This window comes from Schistocerca cancellata, chromosome 4 (assembly GCF_023864275.1).
Source record: "Schistocerca cancellata isolate TAMUIC-IGC-003103 chromosome 4, iqSchCanc2.1, whole genome shotgun sequence".
Taxonomy (NCBI): domain Eukaryota; kingdom Metazoa; phylum Arthropoda; class Insecta; order Orthoptera; family Acrididae; genus Schistocerca; species Schistocerca cancellata.
Window position 1 is genome coordinate 807601288 of NC_064629.1, and position 12282 is coordinate 807613569.

Genomic DNA, 12282 nt, shown 5'->3' on the forward strand with positions numbered 1-12282 from the left:
ATAGAAATGCCACTTACGCTTAGAGTAGCAGATTGACGGTGACCATCTTTAAACAGAACTTGATTAATTTTCACACACATTTATTAAAATAATAACAAGCATAAAAATTACTTGACTTGGTTCTGGATACTATTTACAATTGACAATCTGAAGTTCCTATGGTACTGGTACGTCAATCGTATTTGGTGTGTTGGCAGAAGAGCCAACACCGTGTTGCTAGAGGAGGCCAAAATGCACGCGTTAAGCTCACGCAGGCTGGCGTGAGGTCTGGAACAGTGTAAAGTAGTTAATATAGCAAATAAAGTACGTAGTTGATGTAATACTTAACTTTATTCCATAATTGGTGAACATCGGTCTGACTGTACAGGCTTTATAAGATAACCAGCAAAAGATAAATGGCGCCTTGCTAGGTCGTAGCAATTGACGTAGCTGAAGGCTATGCTAACTATAGTCTCGGCAAATGAGAGCGTAGTTGTCAGTGTAGCATCGCTAGCAAAGTTGTCTGTACAACTGGGACGAGTGCTAGGAAGTCTCTCTAGACCTGCCGTGTGGCGGCGCTCGGTCTGCAATCACTGACAGTGGTGACACGCGGGTCCGACGTATACTAATGGACCGCGGCCAATTTAAAGGCTACCACCTAGCAAGTGTGGTGTCTGGCGATGACACCACAGTATTCTCACATATATCTCTGATACTTGACAAAAGTGTCTATACATTTATCTTCATGGCTATGTACAGGAATATGGTAATCTTATTGGGGGCAGACTGAAACTTGACTATAGACTGTTACAGACAAATGTAGAACTCGTACAGACTGGTACAGACTAATGCAGACTGGTACAGACTAATCGGAGGTCTGTACACTCATTATAATACCTCGCGCGTTCATGTATCACTGCGCGAGTGATCCACGAGGAGAAAAGGTTCTACGTTAGCAGAAATCTCATTGGCTGCATTACATATTAATACGCAGATCGGCGGAAGCAGAATTTGGTCCGTCTCTATGGCAGCGCCATCTCGTAGTGCGGAGACGGAAGAGTGCTGCGCCTGCACTGTTGTGCTTAGTGAGGCGCGCTCTAGTGGGAAAGTTGTGTACACGTTGACTATGCGGAACTATGTACACAACAATATACTATCAAACGCTTAGTCTCTGTCGTCGTTCGGTCCATTGTTAGAATAACGTACTTTGTTGCACTTAATGTATAAACGTTGACTGTAGCGTACATTTACAAAATGTACTTCGGAGTTGTGGACGTGTGCGGTGGCAGCTATTGCAACCTCGCAATCGCAGTGTAGCTAACCACACGCGAGCTGTCGAGTGACATGTTTCACCGGCCCAGGTATAGACAGTATGCAATCAGTGCCACACGATCAATTTGGTCCTAGGCGTCCGTAACGAAAAACGGTTCAAACTCCCCATGACCCTTGTGTGCGAAGATGTTGGGCAAGGAAATTCTTGGAATGGAACCTGGATCTCTGGCGTTGGATGCTGATCAGCGGCGACTACAGGATTTGTACGTTGCCTGGCGATCGTCGCTCACAGTGCAGGTTTCGGCCATACGGTCCCACAGTTTCAGAAGCGGGAATGGGTCCGAAATACTCACAAGGGAACCTCCCCATCGCACCCCCCTCAGATTTAGTTATAAGCTGGCACAGTGGATAGGCCTTGAAAAACTGAACACAGATCGATCGAGAAAACAGGAAGAAGTTGTGTGGAACTATGAAATAATAAGCAAAATATACAAACTGAGTAGTCCATGTGCAAGATATGCAACATAAAGGATAGTGTGAGCACAAGAGCGCCGTGGTCCCGTGGTTAGCGTGAGCAGCTGCTGAACGAGAGGTCATTAGTTCAAGTCTTTCCTCGAGTGAAAAGTTTACTTTCTTTATTTTCGCAAAGTTATGATCTGTCCGTTCGTTCATTGACGTCTCTGTTCACTGTAATAAGTTTAGTGTCTGTGTTTTGCGACCGCACCGCAAAACCGTGCGATTAGTAGACGAAAGGACGTGCCTCTCCAATGGCAACCGAAAACATTTGATTGCAAGGTCATAGGTCAACCGATTCCTCCACAGAAAAACACGTCTGATATATTCTATACGACACTGGTGACGGCATGTGCGTCACATGACAGGAATATGTTGTCGACCCACCTAACTTTTACACTTAGCGAATGCGTAAAAAGATTCTTCTACCATGCCCGATTTAGGTTTTCTTGTGGATGTGATAATCACTCCTAAAAAAGTGACGAAAACATAATAGTTTATCACATAAACTGAAAATTATAATTTTCACTCGAGGGAAGACTTGAACCAAGGACCTCTCGTTCCCCAGTTGCTCATGCTAGCCACGGGACCACGGCGCTGCTGAATTCATAGGGTCCTTTATGTTGCCTATGTTGCACATAAACTACTCAGTTTGTATATTTTGCTTATTTTTTCATAGTTCCACACAACTTCTTCCTGCTTTCTCGATTGATCTGTGTTCAGTTTTTCACAGTTATCCACTGTGCCAACTTATAACTAAATCTGAGGGGGGTGCGATGGGGAAGTTCCCTTGTCAGGGCAGGTGTGATGTACGGATAACTGTCGCATCTCAGCAGTATCGATGGCAATTTCAGTGCTGTGCATTATCGAGAAAGCATCCTTCAACCTGTTGTCCAAATCTACAGACAACGTTTAGGCTGTGGATGCGTCTTCCAAGGCTATATTACACGAAAACATCATGGCGTCCTCGTAAACATCTTCCTGCAGAAGGCAATAATCAAATGTATGTACTAGGTAGTGGTATCTGTCAACATGGAACCCGCCATCTACTGGAAGCAGTTGGAACTTTGAGGGCGTTGTTGTAGTAACCAGCCTCGCACTCTGGATTACCACAGGAAGACTGTCGTCAGAGAGTCAGACAGCCTGGAGAAGCAACATCTGGACTACCTGGTAGACAGCATGCGGAAGAGAATCCAAACGCGCCACAAAGGGCGTTCAATAAGTAATGCAACATTTTTTTTTCTCAAAGCAGGTTGTTTTTATTCAGGTTTGAATGCGACAGCCTTACGCCACCTTACTAGAAGGGCTTGTATGCCCGCATGGTACCACACTACTGTTCGAAGTCGGGGCCACCGTCTTGCTGTATCAAAGACCTTCCCATCATCCACGTAAGGTTCCCGTGGAGTGCATCCTACACTGGGCCTTCCTTCGCCTTGTAACGCACAAGCAATTCCGCACAGATGGTCCTGCGTTGCTCTTTATGGTCTTCTGTTGGGCGGCAAGAAATACAGAGGGCACACACCTTTGAGTGCAGCGAGGTGTTTTATTGTGATTCGTCGATCACCTCGAATGAGAGTGTCCACACGTTCCAACATTGCACTGCTGTGTGTGGCCAGCCGGCGCACGGGAGATACGACAGGTCTGCGCGATCTTGTTGCGATGACGACAGACGACTCGCCCAACGACTCACCGTGCTCTTGTTCACTGCCAGGTCTCTGTAGACATTCCGTAAGCGCCTATAAATATCTACAATGCTCTGATTTTCCGCCAAAAGACACTCAATGACAGCTCTGTGCTTGGAACGCACCTCCACTACGTACACCATTTAAAAGGCTGCCTATAGCGCCGCCATCCATCGGAACTTCACGAAACTAGAGAGGCTGAAGCGGGAATATTCTACGATGTCCCACAGCAAATTCTGGATTTTTCGACAGAAATTGGCTGACAAAAAAGCGTGTTACATTACTCATTGAACGCCCCTTGGGTAGGTCCAGATAGTAATGAATGTTATGCAGCAGACGTTGATTTAACTGACAGACTACATTTTGGTTGTTGTTTCGCTCTCATTTCACAGTAATGTTGTATTTGTAGTTTGTTAAGGCTGATACTTTCATTCCCTAAGGATACGGATCCTGTACACCTCCCGCAAACTCGATCCTCCTCACACGCTCGTCTCCCCGCTCCTCTCCCACCCCCGCCCGCTGCCGCGCCTGTATTCCCACGTCCCACCCGGTCTCCATCTCTCCACCCTCCTTACCCTCTCCCAAGGTGGCTTCCGCCAGCTCCCCCTCCCTGATGATGTCCTCCTCCCCTCCATCTACCCCTCCTACCAACTTTGATCCTCCTTCCTTCTTCCTGTCTCTGTTCCTTTGGGCACCATCCATCCCTCCCCCCCTCCTCCCCACTTCTCCCCCGGGCCTCCCCTCCCCTGTCATTCTACTCCTCCTCCCCTCTCCTCAGCCATTGGCATCTCTGTTCTCCCCTCTTCACCCTCTCCACCCACCCTCACCCTGCTTCACCTCTTGGCAGGTCCCCGGACTCGCACACGCTACGTGGACTTTCGCGCGCCGGTGATCTTCGCCATCTGTGTCTCGTGTGTGTGACGTCGTTTAGTGTTTTTAGTGTCCGCCGTCACGCTTCTCCGTTCACTTGTGCCATCGGATTCATCAGTGTTCTGTGCGCCGTGTCAAGATGTTTTCAGTGTCTTTCTCGTCGAGTGTGAACGGCTCCGTGTTTTTTGTGTGACTGTGACCACTATTTTTTGCCCGTCACTATGTTCATTTTCATTCTCCATTTTTTGTACTGTGATTGTCAACTCTCTGGCTGAAGAGCGGCGTAGCATGCCGCTGCCAGCCTACCTGTTTGCTCAGGTGTTAAAATAACAATAAAGTAAAAAAAAAAAAATTTCATTCCCTACGTGATGGTTCGAAATCTGTATTGGCAGAAGAGGCTTCTGACGTGCTTCCGACTACATTTGAGACAAAGATTAATGGGACTGAAATCTGCACTCGTCACTAGCCAGTTTAGGTATTTAATACTTTCATCTGAGAGAAATTCAAGAACATTTGCAGCCCGAAGCGCTTTCGCCTTACCGTCCATGGAAAGGAAGTATGGACGAGCTCTGAACAGTTGCGCATAAGGGGCTGGCAACTTCTTTCTATGCCTCTAGAAATCAACGGTATTCTTCCGACCATCATTGACGAGATGCAGCTTCCTATGCCCAGCCAATACGAGGCTTCAACAGGTCAATGCCCAACCACCAACAAACGGGTTTCTTTCCACGATTCTTTATTTTCCAATGTACTGGCTACTGCATCTTTTCCGGGAGACGAGCTATGACGGAAGGCATTACTCAGAGTTAAGTGAAATTCATCTGTGAAGAAAAAGTTACTCCAGTCAATTACGACCCAAAAAACTTCAGACACACTTGATGCATTATGGGTGACAACCAAGGCTTTTCCTTATCTTTGAATGATGTTTCTTTTTGAAACAGGGAATAGTTCTTTCCTATACAGATAGCTGAATCTAGAATTTTGTGGATATATTGGTGGTCATTTACAGTGGTTGATAACTTCTTCTTTCATAAATTCTATTTCCCCGAAGACGGTTAACATTGCGATACTAATGTACAAATACAACGAAAGAACAAAATCTAATTTCTATACGAACATTGCTTCAAGATGTTAATTTTATATTTTACAGTAGTTTATTTGGTATGATGAAATGTACCCTCTTCTACGCACTTCTTGAAGATGGGTAGAGTAGAGACGTAGATGCAAATGCAACACGTGGTATAAGCCATTCTAGGCTGAACGAATGGATTCGTGAATCGTAAACCTCTGCACTGTTGCTCTTTTTCACAGCTCGTGCTGTAGAGCAGGGGTATCCAACTCGTGGCCTAAAGTATCAATGGGGCTCAAGAAGTGAGCATCTGTCACACCATCGGTAAAAAAATCCATAAAATTCTGTTTCTGTAAAGCTATGATAAACTGAATATTTTCAGTTTGAAATTCCCATCACTCGGTGCTATTCTCTCTTCTCTTATTGGTTCATCCCATTCCACCCTCTCTCTTTTTCCTCTTTTTTTCCTCAGTGGTTATTGTTAGTGTTTAGTATATCAGGTGCTTATGTGGAGCCGAAAAATACTCTTCTTCCAATGTAGTCCAGGTAGGCTAAAATGTTGGATACCCCTACATCTACATCTACATCCATACTCCGCAAGCCACCTGACGGTGTGTGGCGGAGGGTACCTTGAGTACCTCTATCGCATCTCCCTTCTATTCCAGTCTCGTATTGTTGGTGGAAAGAAGGATTGTCGGTATGCCTCTGTGTGAGCTCTAATCTTTCTGATTTTATCCTCATGGTCTCTTCGCGAGATATACGTAGGAGGGAGCAATATACTGCTTGACTCTTCGGTGAAGGTATGTTCTCCAAACTTCAACAAAAGCCCTTAACGAGCTACTGAGCGTCTCTCCTGCAGAGTCTTCCACTGGAGTTTATCTATCATCTCCGTAACGCTTTCGCGATTACTAAATGATCCTGTAACGAAGCGCGCTGCTCTCCGTTGGATCTTCTCTATCTCTTCTATCAACCCTATCTGCTACGGATCCCACACTGTTGAGCAGTATTCAAGCAGTGGGCGAACAAGTGTACTGTAACCTACTTCCTTTGTTTTCGGATTGCATTTCCTTAGGATTCTTCCAATGAATCTGTCTGGCATCTGCCTTACCAACGATCAACTTTATATGATCATTCCATTTTAAATCACTCCTAATGCGTACTCCCAGATAATTTATGGAATTAACTGCTTCCAGTTGCTGACCTGCTATTTTGTAGCTAAATGATAAGGGATCTATCTTTCTATGCATTCGCAGCACATTACACTTGTCTACATTGAGATTCAATTGCCATTCCCTGCACCATGCGTCAATTCGCTGCAGATCATCCTGCATTTCAGTACAATTTTCCATTGTTACAACCTCTCGATATACCACAGCATCATCCGCAAAAAGCCTCAGTGAACTTCCGATGTCATCCACAAGGTCATTTATGTATATTGTGAATAGCAACGGTCCTACGGCACTCCCCTACGGCACACCTGAAATCACTCTTACTTCGGAAGACTTCTCTCCATTGAGAATGACATGCTGCGTTCTGTTATCTAGGAACTCTTCAATCCAATCACACAATTGGTCTGATAGTCCATATGCTCTTACTTTGTTCATTAAACGACTGTGGGGAACTGTATCGAACGCCTTGCGGAAGTCAAGAAACACGATATCTACCTGTGAACCCGTGTCTATGGCCCTATGAGTCTCGTGGACAAATGGCGCGAGCTGGGTTTCACACGATTGTCTTTTTCGAAACCCATGCTGATTCCTACAGAGTAGATTTCTAGTCTCCAGAAAAGTCATTATACTCGAACATAATACGTGTTTCAAAATTCTAAAACTGATCGACGATAGACATATAGGTCTATAGTTCTGCACATCTGTTCGACGTCCCTTCTTGAAAACGGGGTGACCTGTGCCCTTTTCCAATCCTTCGGAACGCTACGCTCTTCTAGAGACCTACGGTACACCGCTGCAAGAAGGGGGGCAAGTTCCTTCGCGTACTCTGTGTAAAATCGAACTGGTATCCCATCAGGTCCAGCGGCCTTTCCTCTTTTGAGCGATTTTAATTGTTTCTCTATCCTGTCGTCTATTTCGATATCTACCATTTTGTCATCTGTGCGACAATCTAGAGAAGGAATTACAGTGCAGTCTTCCTCTGTGAAACAGCTTTGGAAAAAGACATTTAGTATTTCGGCCTTTAGTCTGTCATCCTCTGTTTCAGTACCATTTTGGTCACAGTGTCTGGACATTTTGTTTTTATCCACCTACCGCTTTGACATAAGACCAAAATTTCTTAGGATTTTCTGCCAAGTCAGTACATAGAACCTTACTTTAGAATTCATTGAACGTCTCTCGCATAGCTCTCCTCACGCTTCATTTCGCTTCGCGTAATTTTTGTCTGCAAGGCTTTGGCTATGTTTATGTTTGCTGTGAAGTTCCCTTTGCTTCCGCAGCAGTTTTCTAACTCGGTTGTTGTACCACGGTGGCTCTTTTCCATCTCTTACGATCTTGCTTGGCACATACTCATCTAACGCATATTGTACGATGGTTTTCAACTTTGTCCACTGATCCTCAACACTATCTGTACTTGAGACAAAACTTTTGTGTTGAGCCGTCCGGTACTCTGTAATCTGCTTTTTGTCACTTTTGCTAAACAGAAAAATCTTCCTACCTTTTTTAATATTTCTATTTTACGGCTGAAATCATCGCTGCAGTAACCGCTTTATGATCACTGAGTCCCTGTTCTGCGTTCACTGTTTCAAATACTTCGGGTCTGTTTGTCACCAGAAGGTCTAATATGTTATCGCCACGAGTCGGTTCTCTGTTTAACTGCTCAAGGTAGTTTTCAGATAAAGCACTTAAAAAAATTTCACTGGATTCTTTGTCCCTGTCCCCCGTTATGAACGTTGGAGTCTCCCAGTCTATATCCGGCAAATTAAAATCTCCACCCAGAACTATAAAATGGTGGGGGAATCTACTCGAAATATTTCCCAAATTATCCTTCAGGTGCTCAGCCACAACAGCTGCTGAGCCAGGGGGCCTATAGAGACATCCAATTACCATGTCTGAGCCTGCTTTAACCGTGACCTTCACCCAAATTATTTCACATTTAGGATCTCCGTCAATTTCCTTCGATATTATTGCACTTCTTATCGCTATAAACACGCCTCACCCTTCACTGTCCAGTCTGTCTCTGCGGTATACATTCCAATCCGAGTTTAGGATTTCATTACTGTTTACGTCTGGTTTCAGCCAACTGTGTGTCCCTAGTACTATATGGGCATTGTGACCGTTTATTAATGAGAGCAGTTCTGGGACCTTTCTACAGACGCTCCTGCAGTTTATAGCACATTAATATTGTTATTCCCTGTTGCATTTTGCCTACTCCTACCTTGCCGCGTCTCAGGAGGCGTCTTGTCGGGCCTAGGGTGGAATTCTCTAACCTAAAAAATCCCACATGTGCACTCCACACGTACTCCGCTACCCTTGTAGACGCTTCCTGGGTGTAGTGCACGCCTGACCTATTCAGGGGGACCCTACATTTCTCCACCCGAAAGCGGAGGTCGAGAAATTTGCACCCCAGATCTCCGCAGAATCGTCTGAGCCTCTGGTTTAAGCCTTCTACTCGGCTCCAAACCAGAGGACCGCGATCGGTTCTGGGAACGATACTACAAATAGTTAGCTCAGATTCCACGCCGCGAGCGAGGCTTTCCGCCTTCACCAATTCCGCCAACCGCCTGTACCAACTGAGGATGACCTCTGAACCCAGACGGCAGGAGTCATTGGTGCCGACATGAGCTAAAATTTGTAGTCGGGTGCATCCAGTGCTCTCCATCGCCGCCGGCAGGGCCTCCTCCACATCTCGGATGAGACCCCCCGGCAAGCGGATAGAGTGAACACTGGCCTTCTTCCCCGACCTTTCCGCTATTTCCCTAAGGGGCTCCATCACCTGCCTAACGTTGGAGCTCCCAATAACTAATAAACCCCTCCCCCCGTGTGCCTGCTCGGACCTTGCTGAAGGAGCGGCCACATGTCCACTCACAGGCAGAGCGGGCGATGCCACACGGCCAGCCTCCACATTGACCCTCCGTCTCGTGCGCCGCGAACGCCGCTGAACCCGCCATTCCCCTCGGGGGGAGGGTGGCCCAACCGCGCCCGGTACCCGCGAAGATGTCTCGACAGCAGGGACAGTGGGTGAAGCATGTAACACCTGGGGTGTACCATGCGACGCACCAGACTCCCCACTGCCGCTACACTCCGAGGCAGCAGCCTGAAGACGGCTGACCGCGGCCATCAACACGTTCAGCTGTTCGCGAACAGTGGGCAGCTCCCACTGCGTCCGTACACAGCAGTCACACATCCTATCCACCCTAAGAAATCAATTTACTGTAGAGAGTTAATCAACTTTTAACTAGACTGCTAATTAACTAAAGGCGGCTGATAGTTGACTAAACTGTGGTTGCTAGACACTTCTTGTAGAAAACAATGAAAATAGCACTACCTGTCTCTGGACTGTATTGAAAACAAACACTAGCACTACTGGCACTATGGTTGATCAAAGGGACTCTCTGACTGTATACACAACAAACACGAAATCTAAGGAACACTATTACTAGCACTCGACAATTAAAACTTCCTAAAAGCAAAAACACACGGAAGAAGTGACAAGTAAGAAAAATACAGTTAATACTTAAATTAATGTAGCTCGCTGCACAGCAGACGTGAAGCAGACGGCAGTTACGACGACACTATAACAATAAAATAAAATAATTGAATTATCCTTCGGCGCTTGACAGATCATGACAATAGTATTTGAATATTTTATTGATGTACTGTAAATGGTATTTATTTAATCGCATTCACTTGACCATGGCATAAGAAGCTGAAACCAAAATGAGATTTCCACTCTACAGCCGAGTGTGCGTTGATATGAAACTTCCTGGCAGATTTAAAACTGTGTGCCGGACCGAGACTCGAACTCGGAACCTTTGCCTTTCGCAGGCAAGTGCTCTACCAACTGAGCAACCCAAGCACGACTCAGGCCCAGTCCTCACATAGACCTGTGTGAGTCAAATGGCAAAACGTTCCTCTAAGGCTCCCCATTCGGTAACAGTCTCGGTGCTACCCGAGGAACTTGGTTGAGAACTTATGTATCTGTGCAGAGACTTCGACACCCATTCAACAGAGTGACACTCGATTACTGCTCTATCGCCTGTTTACTGGCATGTAGAATCTAAGGGGTGTCCCAGGGGTTTCCGGCCCTCAGGTGCCAGAGCAGGCGGGTAGTGTCACTGAACTGAATGTGAGTCGAAGCCAGTGTAGAGGTAGGTTTTTGAAATGCTCAGCATAGTTGCGCAGGTGGCAGCGAGGGTGTTGGCGAGCTCGGGAGTCTTATAGGGACCCTTTGCCGTTTTATTCATGTATGTGTCAATGTTGCATCCGACTGTTCAAAATGGTTCAAATGGCTCTGAGCACTATGGGACTTAACATCTGTGGTCATCAGTCCCCTACAACTTAGAACTACTTAAACCTAACTAACCTAAGGGCATCACACACATCCATGCCCGAGGCAGGATTCGAACCTGCGACCGTAGCGGTCACGCGCTTCCAGACTTTTTGCCTAGAACCGCACGGCCACACCGGCCGGCCACTGTTCACAGATTGTAACTAACATAGCAGTAACTTGGAAACACGATCACAAACAGTTCTGTAGTGCAGTGGACAAGATGGCGGTCGAAATACAGCTGGTTTCGATTTGACTATCGATTTCTAATCTCAAAGAAAGCAGGTGTTGACAGATGTGCAAATTGCCGAACTATCAGTTTAATAAGTCACAGCTGCAAAATACTAACGCGAATTCTTTACAGACGAATAGAAAAACTGGTAGAAGCCGACCTCGGGGAAGATCAGTTTGGATTCCGCAGAAATATTGGGACACGTGAGGCAATACTGACCCTACGATTTATCTTAGAAGAAAGATTAAGGAAAGGCAAACCTACGTTTCTAGCATTTGTAGATTTAGAGAAAGCTTTTGACAGTGCTGACTGGAATACTCTCTTTCAAATTCTAAAAGTGCCAGGGGTAAAATACCGGGAGCGAAAGGCTATTTACAATTTGTACAGAAACCAGATGGCAGTTATAAGAGTCGAGGGGCAGGAAAGGGAAGCAGTGGTTGGGAAGGGAGTGAGACAGGGTTGTAGCCTATCACCGATGTTATTCAATCTGTATATTGAACAAGAAGTATAGGAAACAAAAGAAAAAATCGGAGTAGGTATTAAAATCCAGGGAGAAGAGATAAAAACTTTGAGGTTCGCCGATGACATTGTAATTCTGTCAGAGACAGCAAAGGACTTGGAAGAGCAGTTGAAAGGAATGGACAGTGTCTTTAAAGGAGGATATAAGATGAACATCAACAAAAGCAAAACGAGGATAATGGAATGTAGTCGAATTAAGTCGGGTGATGTTGAGGGAATTAGATTAGGAAATGAGACACTTAAATTAGTAAAGGAATTTTGCTATCTGGGGAGCAAAATAACTGATGATGGTCGAAGTAGAGAGGATATAAAATGTAGACTGGCAATGGCAACGAAAGCGTTTCTGAAGAAGAGAAATTTGTGAACATCGAGTATATATTTAAGTGTCAGGAAGTCGTTTCTGAAAGTATTTGTATGGAGTGTAGCCATGTATGGAAGTGAAACATGGACGATAAATAGTTTGGAGAAGAAGAGAATAGGAGCTTTCGAAATGTGGTGCTACAGAAGAATGCTGAAGATTAGATGGGTAGATCACTTAACTAATGAGGAGCTATTGAATAGAATTAGGGAGAAGCATAAACACCCTTTTCTATTTCAGATCAAGTTCACATTTCCAAGAATGGTTTTGAAAGGTCTTCAGTGTTCCATCC

At 45.5% G+C, this 12282-nt stretch overlaps 1 protein-coding gene across 2 annotated transcripts in view; it reads right to left on the bottom strand.

The window, feature by feature from the left end:
* Positions 1 to 12282, bottom strand: part of LOC126184764 (uncharacterized) — a 126534-nt gene that overhangs the window by 93506 nt on the left and 20746 nt on the right. The window lies entirely within an intron of this gene.